The following is a 12128-nucleotide window of genomic DNA, read 5'->3' on the forward strand; positions in this document are numbered from 1 at the left end:
CTACATGCAATCTCATATTTAAAAAAAAATTTTAAATAAAAATAATTAAAATATCTATTAAACAGTTTTTTTAAATTTACCTCTAACAAAAAGTACCAAAGGCAGCTGATTTCACAAGTGAAGTCTACAAATCCTATAAGAATAGACTATTTTAACATTAATTAAACCTTCCCAGAACATAAAGAAGGAAGACATCCCAATCCCTTTAATGAAGCAACACTGACATAAAATTCACAAGGAGAAAGAGTGCAGAGGGAAGGGAAGAAGGAAATTTGTCTAAATCACCGTCTCAAATTGTGGCGTGAGGATCCCAGGGGGCCCCAGGCCTCACAGGCAGGGGGGTTCCAACAGCCTTCTTCATGAGTGCATAGCCTTGTGCAGCATAATTTTCTTTATGAGCCTCAACCACAACACAGCACAACAGACTTGCCTGCAGAGGCAGAGAGACGTCAGCCGTGGCCTCTGAGGTCAGACATCAAACAGACTGATAAAAATAGAAAACGGGGCCACTGTCCTTACTAATTTTGGAAACTATGGGTTTTCCTTACAAAAGCTGGTTTATCCCAGGACACAGGAAAAAAAATATTTTTTTTGTATGCATTGGACTTTGAAATGAATTATTAAATATTTTTAAATATTCTCACTGTTAATTTCGTACCTAGTGTATATCAACACCATATTAGAGGTCTCTCAACCTCGGTACTCCTGGCATTTTGGATGGGATAACTCTGCTATGGGGCCGGCTGTGCCCTGCAGGATTCAGCAGCCTCCCTGGTCTCTGTGCCTTTGATGCAGGAGTGACTGTCTCCCAGCAGCTGCCAACTAAAAACATCTCCTGCCATTGCCAAATGTTCGCCAGGGGACAAAGGAAGTCACCCCAGTTAAGGACCACAGTAGCTGCAACCCAAAGGAAAATCTCTTTGGGGTCCTCAATAATTTTTTTTTGAGACAGGGTCTCACTCTGTCACCCAGGCTGGGGTGCAGTGGGGTGATCTCAACTCACTGCAACGTCCACCCCTGGGGCTCAGGTGATCTTCCCATCTCAGCCTTCCAAGTAGCTGGTACTAGAGATGTGTGCCACCATGCCCGGCTAATTTTTGTATTTTTTATAGAGATGGGGTTTCACCACATTGCCCAGGCTGGTCTCAAACTTCTGTGCTGAAATGACCCACCCACCTCGGCCTCCCAAAGTGCTGGGATTACAGGCATGAGCCACCACACCAGGCCCTCAGTAATTTTTTAAGAGTGTAAGCTGCCCATAGGTTTGAGAACCACTGCTCTTCATATGACTATGAATACAAAAATTTCTTTAAAATTTAGCAAACAGGGCTAACAGCACATTAAAAAGTCAACACATACATGATGACCACGTGGATCTGTTTCATGAATGCAAGGATGGTTTGCTATGAGGAAACTGACTAACAAAGTTCATCTGATTCTTTAACAAGAAGGCTTGACAGGCAACACAACAAAATTCAACCCTGCTTCCCAATAAAAACACTCAGTAAAGCAGGGGCCAGTACTAAATATTACACGTCCTCAATGTCTGCCTCCCTGAGGAGAACACACTTACTGAACTTCCAGTGAGGTGTTCATTCACAGGCCACAGTCAGCATTTCACTTGCTGGGCAAACACCGGAGGCACCACAGCAAACGTCAAGGACAAGGCAGAGCGCCCTGTAGTTAAAGGCCAGCCTTGCGCATGCACAGCAATGGAATACCCATAGTAAATATACATTTGCAAACTGACTCCAGTCAGGACTTTACCAAAACATCATGACCACATATGGTTTATCCCAGGACACAGGAATGGTTTACTATAGAAAACCAATTAACAGGACTATTGACGATAAGTGATAAAAGGAGAAAAGCAACAGGATGATTTGCATTTAGATGCAGGAAAAGCAGATGCTGAAGTCCACGGCCATGCACCACTGATTAAGAAAGAAGTAGGCATGAGGCCCCGTTCCTCAGGGCACTTCCTGCAGCTGCTGGCGTAGGACAAGTAAAGGAGAGAAATAAAGGTTGGAAAGGACAAAGCAAGCTTTCATCATTTGGACATGACACGATCGTCTGCACGGAAAATCCGCAAGTTCCCGGCCACGGCCAGAGCACCCCTGGTGCCCACGGGGGCTGCCTGCCATCCTCGCCAGATCTGCGCCATGGCCAGCGCCTTCCTCAGGATAAATTCTTCCTCACTTGGGAGGGATGAGGAAGGGAGACAAGGCCACAATAAAAGGAGACGTGGCTCACATGTGCCTCACCTTTTGTTTGCGTGCCAGGCTTGCCCCATGGCCCCAGCATCGCCCTCTGCCACTCTGGCAGGCTGGACTGAAGGCACACAGTGGTCTCATCCAGCTCGGGCCCGCGTGTTGCCATGGACACACCTCCTGATTCCAATTCACATGGAAGTGTCGAGAAGAACCCTTAGGGCAATGCTCAAGCTGAGCCTGTGAGGACAACTAAGATACCTCTCGGCTCCCAGTGCCACCACGCCCATGAGTCCGTGGAGTTCCACCAGGACCCCCTGACCTAAAGCCAAACCAGCAGAGCAAGACGCGCTGGGGCCCAGCCTGGCAGCTCCAGGGGCAGCCTTTGCTTTGAATGACATTCACCAAGAGGTAAGGGGGTGCCAGGCAGGCAGTGTCTGAGAGAAGACACACACACAGACACGCAGCAGCCTCGTGACCAGGCATGGTCAGACGAAAGCCACCGCCCCCATCTCTGCTGCCCTGAACTTCAGAGGACTGCAGGGGAGCTGCTAGCTAATGAACGCAGGTGACCCGGTCAATAAAACATGCAGAAATGTGCATGCATAGAGCCCTTTACCTGTGTTCCAACGGGAGGAACCCCGTGCGGGATGTTCCAGAGCACAGCGGCTCCAGAGTGGAAAAGGTGCCTGCAGCCCAGGCCACGGAGCACCTAGGGCCTCCTTGCCACCTTTATGAACTTATGAACAGCACCAGACAGACAGAAAGAAAGAGCAGGCAGGAGGCAAAGTCTACCTTCCAGCGAGGCGGCATCTGGGCCAGGCGGGGTCACCCAGAGACCAGGGAGCTGTGAGGGCCAGTGTTGCAATCTTCCCAGACAGGCCTCACTGCGTTGGCCTGGACAGGCTGCTTCTCACCCTGCCCAGCCCCTCAATATAAGAGCGCAGTTCGAGGACACTTTCCAAATCACACAAACACAGTTCAAGTCTTTAAAGCACACTGGGGTTCTAGTAGACTGATAATCAGGTAACTGTGCTCCGAAACTATCACACAGACAGTTCTTACGATGCATATGTGTGTGTCCACAGGTATCTCTTTAGAACATGCATAAAAAAGGAAGTGTTTCTTTAAATGAAGTAGATCTATGTGTAGTAAAAGTTTCCCAAGACAAGTTAAAATCAGGTTTTGCAGAGAGATGTCATGACACATAGGTGCATTTTTGGAAACTCTGTGGGTGTATGTATGTTCTTATGTGTATTTTTTATAAACTCTAGAAGGATAAACCACAAACCACTTACAGTGGTTCCCTCCGGGAAAAAGAGTGGGATTTGGGATGGAGTAAAGAATGCAATTTTAATTATTTATTAGATTTGGCTCTGTGTTTAATTTTCATAAGCATGTATTACTTTTATAATGAAAATGTAAATATCAAATGGAAAATTAACTTGTGCGCATTAACCTCCAACCCTCCATCTCTGCAGTGGTTGGAACAGTACAGCCTTGTCCTGAACACTGACGAGATTTGTTTCTTAAGAAACAAGCTTCCCTTGCAGAATACCTGACTTCACGAGACACAGCTTGGCAGATCAAACTCTGAGCCCTTTGCCCTCCCCTCATATATATCACACATTAGAGCACAAAGATAATTCCTCCTCCAATGCACAGCAAAGGTGTAAGAACTGCACAGTGACCTGGAACACCCACCTCCTCCAGTCCCCCGTGGGCATATAGCACGCTTGCTTCCAGAGGGAAGGCCGGCCCTCCTCGGTCCTCCACTCCACCTGTCCTTCACCTCACTGTATTAGGACCCTAGACTGCTGCTGGCAATACATGCGGCCATAGCCACTGGGAGACACCTGTGGCTCCACTCCCCTCCTCCAGGGCATCCGTCACCAATCTCTGCAGACCTGCACCCTCTCACGGGCGCAGGACCAGCCTGCCACAAACCTTTGGCTGCCATCAGGGCTGAACACGCATTCCCCAGAAAGAGACCGGGAGCACAGAGGGAGGCCGTCTCCATCCTTCTCTGTCCTCTGTGTTCCTGAGACAGGTGTGAGTCACACCCTTTAGGCTCCCCTTACTTGAGAACTCACGAGCAGGGGGATCCCAGCCACAGGTCATGCTGTGGGTTTTAACCTGGAAAGAACAAGACACCACACACCTGCCTCACTTCCCCAGGATGCGTCCTAGGTCTCCTAAACTCCCAGTCCAGGGTGTCCTGGGGCACCCTGGTGCAGACCTGGGGGCTCACTCCTCACCCCCACCCTCTCCATGATGAGGCCTGGGCCCCCCTCCCCACCGGGCTAGTGTTCAGATAGACCCTGCAGGACAGTGGACTAACGCTCAGGGTGGGGGCCCGGTGTTCCCTCACGGCTTCCCCCTGCAGCAGAGAACAAAGTCCCACCCAGTGGCTCCTCAGAGATCCACAGCTGGCCTGCAGGCCTGGGAACCAGGCTCTCCCGCAACGAGGGCAGAGTGAGGAGAGACGAGACCTGAGACAAACATGATGGAACAGCACCATCCAGATACCTTTCGTTATCCAAGAAAGACTCAAGAACACTTTAAAATCCTCTTCAAATGTGTATGAAAAGGCTGGGTACAGTGGCTCACACCTGTAATCCCAGCGCTTTGGGAGGCCGAGGCAGGCGGATCACGAGGTCAGGAGATCGAGACCATCCTGGCTAACACGGTGAAACCCCGTCTCTACTAAAAATACAAAAAAATTAGCCGGGCGTGGTGGCGGGTGCCTGTAGTCCCAGCTACTCGGGAGGCTGAGGCAGGAGAATGATGTGAACCTGGGAGATGGAGCTTGCAGTGAGCCGAGATCGCGCCACTGCACTCCAGCCTGGGCGACAGAGCGAGACTCCGTCTCAAAAAAAAAAAAAAAAATGTGTATGAAAAACGAGTGGCCCACCGCCGGCCGGTCCACTGCCTGCCGTGAAGGGGCCGTGGACCGAGGGGCCTGTAGCTTCCGAGGAAGCCACCCCACGTGATGTCAGAGGATCGGCCCAATGGGGCCCTTGGAGCACCCAGACCCGGGAGGAGCCTTTCTTGAAGGTGGAAGAGTGAAGTCCCTTATCAGACAACGTTTGTTGTACAAAGAAAAAAAAGAGTAAGTAAAAATTAAAAGCAACAAGTGAAGTCCTATTCAGGTGAGGCCCGGCTGCTCTCCGGGTTTTTCCCAGCGGCCTCTCTCTCCAGGGCAGGGCTGGCTGTGACAGGGCACGTGAGGACCCAGGAGCAAAAGACGCAGGCCAACCTCGGAGCACAGCAGGGGCATCCGGGGGCCATGTGAGCTGAGCCTGAGCCTGTATCCTCATCCACAAAATGCAAACAACAGGGTTCGCTCCACAGGGATGGAAGGAAATGAAATGACGAGGGACTTTTGCAGCCTGGAGCTGGCAGGCCACCACGCTGACGCAGCACGGGCTTTGATCCTCACCCTCGTCAGCGAGTGTCCTCTGCAATTAGCCTCTTCTTAAAGAACCCAAAGGTTTTAGAAGCTGCTGGCGTTTCACAGTCCTCTGAACCTGGACAGAGCCCTGAATCTGGACACAGCCCTGAACCCGGAGCTGGAGGCCATAGGTCCCTTCTCGTCCTTCTAGTGCTGCCCCCACGGCTCCACTCCCCCTACCCGATGCCCTCACCTTCCGTCTGTGCAAGAGCTGGGCTCCTGTGCCCACTTCACGGACGTGTCACCAAGGCCCAGGAAAGCAAATGCCTTGTTGTGAATCATGCAGCGAGTCATACACACCAGGCTCCACAAGTTCCCAGCCAATGTGCTCCCTCTGATCGGGACACCTCCTCTCTGATCAAGAAGGGCCGGGGCTCAATGCACAGGTCAGGCTGGCAGGTGGCCGTGTGTGAACTTGGCTGGTTCTGCTCACGACAGGCATTCCTTCCCCACAGTCCTCAGGGCTGGGGAGTGACCAGCCCCGACAAAGCTGCCAGCTCTGGATATCACCAAATTCACCCCAAGCCCTGGTATTTTGTGCTTTAGGCCACAAGTGAAGCTTGCCAAGTGCCTCATACACGCCTTGGAAATCTCACTCCAGCTTTGGAACACAAACACATTTTTCCCACATAATTTAGGCTCTGAAGCGTTCAGGTTTTCCAGCACACGGAACGCGAAAGCAAAACCGTCCCTGGGGTGCCTGAGCCAGCGCCCTCCTCCCAAGATCATCATCCCTTTGCTCTGCTGTTACGGGAACATGCTTCCACGCGGGTGGGGACTGCTCGGTCCCCCAGGGTCTCCAGCACACGGAGCCGTGCGACGGAGAGGGCGTGCAAACACCCGAGCAGGGGAATCGACAAACGTGTGGCTTTAACATGGTATCGGTCTGCTGGGTTTGGGGGTTTGGTTGTTGTTGCTTTTTGAGTCTGCTGTTTTGTAGAAGCCCGTATTTTTCACAGAGGGAATCAGATGAAACCAAAAATGCAAGCTCTTATAAAGCTTATATGGCATGGTTTTTTTGTTGTTGTTGTTTTTGAGATGGAGTCTCGCTCTGTCACCCAGGCTGGAGTGCAGTGGCGCGATCTCAGCTCACTGCAAGCTCCACCTCCCGGGTTCACGCCATTCTCCTGCCTCAGCCTCCCGAGTAGCTGGGACTACAGGCACCTGCCACCACGCCCAGCTAAGTTTTTGTATTTTTAGTAGAGACGGGGTTTCACCGTGTTAGCCAGGATGGTCTCGATCTCCTGACCTCATGATCTGCCTGCCTCAGCCTCCCAAAGTGCTGGGATTACAGGCGTGAGCCACCGCACCCGGTATGGCACGGTTTTATGGGAAACTTTTTGTTAAAGTGTAATAGCTACAGAGAAGTACATAAATCTTCAGCATACGGCTGGATGAAATTCCAGAGGATCCACTCTGACCAGCAGCACCCAGATCAAGACACGAATCCCAACTACTTTGGGAGGCCGAGGCCGGCGGATGGCTTGAGCCCAGGAGTTCAAGACCAGCCTGGGCAACATGGCAAAACCTGGTCTCTACAAAAAATAAAAAAGTTAGACGGGTGTGGTGGCCCATGCCCGTGGTCCCAGCTACCGGGAGGCTGAGGCGGGAGGATCCCTTCAGTCCGGGAGAGCTCAAGGCTGAAGTGACCTGAGATCGCGCCACTGAGCTCCAGCCTGGGAGACAGAGAGAGACCCCGTCTCAAAAAAAAAAAAAAAAGAAAAGAAAAGAAAAGAAACAGATCATCCTTGCCAGCCCCTGAAGCCCCCTGGGCCTCCTTTGCCTCCTGCCAGGGCAGCTGCCCCTCCTGTTCCCCCTACCAGGTCTACCTGTCTCTGCGCTGCACGCACGTGGGCCTTGCACATGTGCTGACCCACTGCGCTTCTTCCACCCAGCATGTGTGTGTCGGTTCGCCCAGGCAGAGCAGGGCTGTCTCCACGCACCTCATTCCATGCTGCTCCCCTGAGCAAGTACACGGCAGTGTATTCACCCAGTCCACCTCCGCAGGGCACACGAGCCTGAGGAACACGGCTCCGGCGACACTCTCAGGCCTGGCTGTGGGTTCACTTCTCAGAGCAGAGCTGCTGGGTCACAAGCCATGGGTTTGCTCCGCTTTAGAAGATATTGCCAAAGTTTTCCAAAATTAAGAGGTGAAGTCACAGCTACCATGAGGAACAAGCGTCCCATCGCGCCCCATCGCGCCCCATCGCGCCCCATCCCACCCCCTCATCAACTCTGGCCTTATCGGTCTCATTGGTTTTAGCCAATCCGCTGACTGTGTAGTGATACAACATTTCTGGTTTTAAATGTTCGTTTCTCTGATAACCAATTGAGTTGCATGCCTTTTCAGATGTTTATTAGATATTTGGGCACCTTTCGAGAGGTACTGGTGCAAGTCATGGGCAAATATTTTGCTACAGATCTCGATATTAACACTCACCAGCTTGGGCGGGGGGCTGCAGTGCTGCACCGTCTGCTTAGTTTTGCAATCTCTCCTCCCTCCCAAAAGTGATACGTGGCATGCCATCACTGACAGTCACCCGGTTTTGTGAATATCGAGTTACTCACCCTGGAAGCTTGGTTGTAAATCTGATTTGGGTCGTTCTGCAGCTATTACTAGCCCCAAAAGACACAATGTTTCCAACCTGCCCTTCTTCCTGTTCTTTTTCGCAGACCTCAGTTGTTACAGAACCGTGATGTCCCCGTCCCCAGAAAGGGAACAAAGGAGATCAAACCGATTTCCATCTTCATCTTCTCAAAATGTCCTCTTTCTGGGAGAGGGCTGCTGATGCCTGGCGCGCCTGAGCCGGTTTCTCCCCTAGAAGCAAAACCTCGTCCACAGCACAAGCCCACGTGCGCCACACCCTGCACCTGACAGATCGGAAGCCCTCTGGCCCCAGCCCTTGCTGATGGCCTTCCCACAGCCCTGTGGCCACTGCAGAAGCCCCATGCCCCCTTCCCAGCCCTCAGTACAGTCCAGCAATAGCCGAAGGACAGGCAGAAGAGCGGGAATGCAATGAGAGCTCAACTGGGGGGTGCAGGACAGTGAAAGTTTCTTTTGCACAGAATAGCAACTTGCAACAATTTAACAGTTTAAACCACAGGCAAAGTATTAAATCAACAATGAGCAAACCCAGCAAATAAACTTTTGTGAATCCAGAATGTTAGAGGAGAGCTCAGAGTGCCAGTCAGCTGGGAGCTGCCGTTGTGTCTTTATAGCATCGTTAGTATCTTCATAGTTATCTGCTATCAAATAAGCAATCTTAATAAAACAATCCTAAAGAGACACTAGGCCGGGCGCAGTGGCTCACGCCTGTAATCCCTGCACTTTGGGAGGCCAAGGTGGGTGGATCACGAGGTCAAGCAATAGAGACCATCCTGGCCAACATGGTGAAACCCCGTCTCTACTAAAAATACAAAAATTAGCCAGCCGTGGTGGCGGGCACCTGTAGTCCCAGCTACTCAGGGGGCTGAGGCAGGAGAATCATTTGAACCTGGGAAGCGGAGGTTGCAGTGAGCCGAGATCGTTCCACTGCACTCCAGCCTGGGCGACAGAGCCAGACTGTCTCAAAATAAATAAATAAATAAATAATTTTTTTTAAAAAAAGAGACACTAAATACAGTCATTTTAATTTGAAAACTAAGGAGGCATTCAGCACCCGGCTCAGATGGTCAGCAATGCCATTTGAGGTCAGCCATGACTGCGTCTCTGAAAGCCCGAGCTTGGTGTTGGTCACTTCAATCTTGCTCATGTTTGTTTTTATCGAATGGTAGCTTTCAACACACCCTGGGTTGTGATCGGGACACAGGAGGCTAAATCACCTGCCTACCAAGAACTGGGCCTGTGAGTTACACCTGGAAGCCTTGGAACATCAGGGATGGGATTTGATCTCTGCCGACAGCATTTGGAGGAGACACTTCCCGGGTCGAAAGCAGCCACAGTGGGAGAAGGACACAGGGTCCAGGGCCACCCGGAAGGGACCTGCAGCCTCATCAGCCACAGCAGCGGGCCTGGGAACGGGGGTGGAACACACGGAAGCAGTGGGCAGGGGCCCTCTGAGGATGGGCTGCAGGAGCACAGGAGGAGCTGCCCCATCCCTGGGCCCACCCAGTGACTCAACGGCTCTCGGCCAAACCCAGGGCTTCCTGAGGAGAGCGTCCCCCAGGAGCAGGGCACCCACCCCCAGGAGCAGGGCACCGTCCCCCAGGAGCAGGGCACCAATGCCCAGGAGCAGGGCACCAACCCCCAGGAGCAGGGCACCGTCCCCCAGGAGCAGGGCACCGTCCAGCAACAGCCAGCTGGGCTCCCCACGGGGATTGTGCAGCTGTCCCCCGGCCACACGTCTGCCCCATCCCAGACAGACGGCTCCCAGTCAGTCTCTAGGAGAGGGATGAACTTCCTGGGCTGCTAACAGAGCCGGGACAGCCCTGTGAGGTGACTCCCATGTCCACTGTGCCCTGGTAGGCGCCTCAGCCCAGCATCATTTGTAGCTCAGCCCCTCTGAGCTCAGCTCATCCCTCGCAGGAAGAGAACAAAGTTACCTGAACTTTATCATCTGGGTTTTGGACAAACGAGAAAGGACCATAATAAATATTCTGTTGGTCATAAGCAAAGGTTAAAATATATACCTTTAAGAAAAATTAATCAACAAGGTATCAAGGCCCAACGCTGACCCCAACACTGAGCGCACGCGCGCACACACACACACACACACACACACACACACACACGGCGCCCTGCGTCAGGCGGCCTCACTGCCCACTTACCAAGGCACAAGGTCAGCAGAGCCAGTGGGAACAGCTGTCCTCAGGGCTTCCGGCTGGACAAGCCTGAAAGTGAAAGGCACACGTGTCAACATGCTTGCGCAGGACTGGAGAGACGCCATGTGACCAAATATATGCATCCACTTCAAAACCCGAAAGGCTGCATGTCAGGGAGACTGACAAGCACGCATTAACATCCTTTCCCGATCAACCAAACACTCCGTAACTGAAACATCAGGGTCAAGGCCATCCAGGGCGTTGCTGGTGCACTGCTTCCCACTGCCTGGCCCGGAGGCCCAACAGATGGCTCATAAATGAACAATCCCGGAGCCGCCAGAGGTCACGCCCCAGGAAGGACACGGGAAAGCCACCCAGCCACCTGCAGGCTCTTGGAAAGGCGGGGCCGCTGCGGGCCCCTCCGGATGCCACGGCTCCTGCGACAGCTACACCAGCCTTACGTGCACTCCCACTGCTTCCCGAAGCCCTGCCAGCCGCAGTCCTGGGCTCCTCCAAAACCCAGCCCAGCCCCCACCAGCAGACCATTAGCCTGCCTGCCCGCAACCAGGAAAAAGCCCGTGTTCGCTCATTTGTGTTACACTGTGGTGACGTCCACATAACATAAAATCCACCATTTTTAGGTATGTGGTTCAGGGGCTTTATGTCCATTCCCACTGCTGTGCAATCATCACCCCTGTCCATCTCCAGAACTTTCTCATCTTCCCAAGCAGAAACACCGACTCCCCTAAACACCGACTCCCCATCCCCGCTAGCCCCTGGCACCCACCATCACTCTTTCTATCTCTATGAGTTAACCACTCTAGGGACCTCATGTAAGTGGAATCACACACTATTTGTCCTTATGTGACTGGCTTACTTCACTCAGTATAATGTCCTCAAGGCTCACCCACTTGGTGGCAGGTGTCAGAATGTCATTCACATTTCAGGCTGGATAATATGCCACTACAGACACTATGGACTGAATGCTTGTGTCCCCCAGCCACAAATTCATATGTTTTTGAGACAGGATCTCGCTCTGTCACCCAGGCTGGAGTCGCTGTGGCCCAATCACCACTCGCTGCAGCCTCAGTCTTCTGGGCTCAAGTGATTCTCCCACCTCAGCCTCCCAAGTAGCTGGGACTACAGGTGCATGCCACCATGCCCGGATAATTTTTTAAATTTTTTTTAGTGATAGCATTTCACTATATTGCCTAGGCTGGTCTTGAACTCCTGAGCTCAAGTGATCCGCCTGCCTCGCTCTCCCAAAATGCTGGAACTACAGGTATGAGTCACCATGCCTGGTCCAAATTCATACGTTGAAATCCTCCCTGCTAATGTGTTATTTGGAGACAGGGCCATTGGCAGGGGATTAGGCCAAGAGGGAGGAGCCTCAAAAATGGGATTGGTGTCATTATGCCAAAAGACACAAGCCAACTGCTTCCTATCTCTCTGCCATATGAGGGCAGAACCAGGAAGAAGCCCTCACCAGGCACCAAACCTACAGGCACCCTGACCTCGGACTTCCAGCCTCCAGAACTGTGAGTGAACAGCCCGTCAGTGTTAATTTTTTTTATAGCAGCCCAAACTGACAAAGACAGTGTATATACATTACATATTTTCTTCTATTAATCTTACAGTTCTAACTTTCACATTTAGGTCTATGATCCATTTTGGTTAATTTTTAAACATAGCATAAAGTAGGG

The 12128-nt window shown here is 51.9% G+C and overlaps 1 protein-coding gene across 2 annotated transcripts in view; it reads right to left on the reverse strand.

The window, feature by feature from the left end:
• Positions 1 to 12128, reverse strand: part of AGPAT3 (1-acylglycerol-3-phosphate O-acyltransferase 3) — a 123070-nt gene that overhangs the window by 73936 nt on the left and 37006 nt on the right. For both annotated transcript variants that reach the window (XM_032175211.2, XM_032175212.2), the window contains exon 2: positions 10432 to 10494. The gene's annotated coding sequence lies outside the window, so the exon portion shown is untranslated. The remainder of the gene's footprint in view (positions 1 to 10431; positions 10495 to 12128) is intronic.

Source organism: Hylobates moloch, unplaced genomic scaffold (genome assembly GCF_009828535.3).
Source record: "Hylobates moloch isolate HMO894 unplaced genomic scaffold, HMol_V3 SCAFFOLD_14, whole genome shotgun sequence".
Classification (NCBI taxonomy): domain Eukaryota; kingdom Metazoa; phylum Chordata; class Mammalia; order Primates; family Hylobatidae; genus Hylobates; species Hylobates moloch.